General features: G+C 35.1%; 1 pseudogene; it reads right to left on the reverse strand.

Moving 5' to 3' along the window:
- Window positions 1–2,229: 2,229 nt before the first annotated feature.
- LOC103264718 lies at window positions 2,230–2,740 on the reverse strand (annotated as a pseudogene).
- Between the last annotated feature and the right edge of the window lie 351 nt (window positions 2,741–3,091).

A 3,091-nucleotide genomic window follows, 5' to 3' on the forward strand; every position in this document is an offset into this window, starting at 1 on the left:
GCTCCGGCGATCCTTCCGGCTCAGCCTTCCAAGTAGCCGGAATTACAGGCATGCGCTACCACGCCCGGCTGATTTTTTTTTTGATTTATTGCAGAGATGAGGTCTTGCTGCCCAGGCGGGTCTCGAACCCGCAGGTTCAGACAATCCACTCACCTCAGCCTCCCAAAGGCGCGGGATTACAGGCTGAGCCACCGAGCCCGGCTTCATAGTAATAATTTTTACAGGCAAGATCCACAAATATATACAAAAATTAGCTATTACAAAAAATTTGCAGTTTCAAACGATCTCTTTTAAGATACCTACATTAACTAAAAAGGAAAAGATAATGATTTTATAGAGGAGAAATTCAGTAGACACCACTTTACTCAAGTAATCAAGGTTAACATTACCAGTCATAAGACATGGTGACATTATGAGTACCTTGATAAAATAAAGACAAAATACCATTATGTTACATTTTTGCCAAATATATATAGTCTCATTTCAAGCATGAGAAAACATCAGACAACTTCAAATTAAGGAGCAAATTACAAAATTACTGATTAATACTCTTGAAGATTGTCAAGGTTGTGAAAAACAAAAGACAGCCTGTGGAACTTTTACAGTTAAATGCAATGTGAGATCCCAGGTAGGATTCTGGAACAGGAAAAGAACATTAGTGGGAAAAAATGATGAAATTTAAATAAAGTTTGTAGTTAATAATATATGCCCAATGTTAATTTTCTGCTCTTGTTGATTTTACTATGGTAATATATTCTATTTAACGTTAGAGGAAGTATGTTGTGAAATAAATAAAAGCTTTTGTAAATTAAGAAATTTCATTTTTTAAAGCAGTTTTAGATCATTAAAAAAATTAAGGAGGTAGTACACAGAGTTGCCACAACTACCCCTGCTTCTTGCCACAGTTTCTCCTACTAACATGTTGCATTAGTATTGTACATTTACTACAATTAATGAACCAATATTGATGCATTATTATAATATTAACTGAAGTCCATTAATCTTACTCATTGTGTTGTACAGTCTGTGGTTTTCAACAAATGCTATCGTGTATGCACAATTACAGTACCATAGAGTTTCACTACCCTATGTCCTCTATGTTTCACCCATTCATTCCTTCCTCTCTTTCCCACTTCTGAACTCTTGGCTATTTTACTGTCTACAATTTTGCCTCTTCTAGAATGTCACATAGTTGCAGTTGTGTGTAGCCTTTTGGAACTGATTTTTTTCACTAATCAACATTGTTCCTCCATGTCTTTTTGTGACTTAATAAGTTATTTCTTTTTATCACCAAATCACTGAATAGTATCCTATGTGGATGTAGCACAGTTTGTTTATCCATTAACTTATTGGTGGATATCTCTGTTGCTTCCAAGTTTTGGCAGTTATGAATAAAGCTGCTATAAACATTCATGTGCAGGTTTCTTTGTGGACAGATTTGCAACTCAGTTGAGTGAATACCTAGGTGCATGATTTCTTGGTTATATAATAAGACTATGCTAAGTTTTGTAAAACACCATTCAACTATCTTTTAAAATGTCTGTACTGTTTTACATTCCAAACAGCAATGAGTGAGAGTTCCTATTATTTCATAACCTTGTCAACATTTGTTGTTATTAGTGTTCTAGATTTTAGTCACTCTACTAGGTGTGTAGTGCCATTTTTTCATTGTTTTCTTAATTTGCAATTCTTAATCATGTATGATGTTGAACATCTTATCATATGTTTGTTTGTCATCTGTATATTTTCTTTGTTGAGCTAAGTAGGTGTCTTCTTACCTCTTTTGTCCATTTTTTACTTGGACTATTTATTTTTTTATTATTGAGTCTTAGGAGCTTTTTGGATACTTTGGATATGTGACATCAATCAGATATATGCTGGGCAATTATTTTATCCTATTCTGTGGCTTGTCTGTTTGTTACCTTACCTTTTGAAAGTTAATATTTCAATAGAGATCAGAAATCAGTGGAATTATCAAACGCTGCCCCTTTTTTTTTTTTTTAACTAGGCAAAGAACTTTATTAATTTTTGTTTCAAACTTTATTCCCAGGCTTCTTCATCTTAATTAGCTGCAAAGAATGAGTTGTATACAAGCAAAAACTGAAAAGAACTGCAGTGTCCAAGGAGCTTGGGCTTAAAAATATTAGAAATCTAGGTTTTAACAGATCCATCAACAAAAAAATTTTAAAAAGCAGTCATAATATAAAATAGCAGCTCCCAGTAACTTCTTCAAGCTTTATCTTCTTCAGAAGTTGACACACTTGAGTTTGCCTCATTCTTGGAAGCCTTGTCAAAATTCTCCACAAGATCTAGAACTTCATCATTATCATCCTCTCCAGTAGCAAGTAGTGCTTTTCCATCCACGGATTGTTTGGGCAGAGCTTCAATCAGTCTCCTTAAACTAGTCAGACTGTCTACACAAGCTGGTTTAAGATGCTGGGTAGCGTTTCTTGGTCTCAGCATGGCCTGTAATGGTGAAAGCATTCACTTCCCGAGATGCCTTAACTTGAGGGTTATTAAAGTGAATAACTGTTCCTTGGTTTGTAAATGTGTTCACCTCTTCAGTGTTAGAGATATTGTTTACCCCTAACTTCTTTAAGGAGAATTGAAGTTTTTTATCATCTGCTGTAACTGTTCTAAGAATCACCTTCTTCTTTCTGTGAGCAGTACCTTTCCCATCAATGTGTACTTGTGCCTGCAGTTTGGTGAGTTTTTCCTGGTTCATGATAGTTTCTTTCATCTTGTCGGAGTGGAAAAGGGGCCGTGTGTGGGACCAGGGTTGGCACTCAGGGGGTCTTGGCTGGACCAGCTCAATGTTGTTCTCTTTATACTGTGTACATAGTTATATGCTATTATAAATATTTCAGTTTTAAGTGGGATTAGGCAATTTTGGCAGAGTCACTATAAATAGAAATCTGTTTGTTGTCCTTAGAAAGAAACCAATTTAACTTCAGAAGCTAATTGAAGAAAATGTTACCTTCAAAGATATGCATGAGACTTAGTTTTCTATTTACCTTCTCTTGGTTTATAGTGATGGTTTAGAGTGATGACAGTGTTATGGATTTTTCTATAGCAATTATGGCAAACTTTG

Source organism: Carlito syrichta, unplaced genomic scaffold (assembly GCF_000164805.1).
Source record: "Carlito syrichta isolate Samal-C Ts95f unplaced genomic scaffold, Tarsius_syrichta-2.0.1 Scaffold305702, whole genome shotgun sequence".
NCBI classification, from domain to species: domain Eukaryota; kingdom Metazoa; phylum Chordata; class Mammalia; order Primates; family Tarsiidae; genus Carlito; species Carlito syrichta.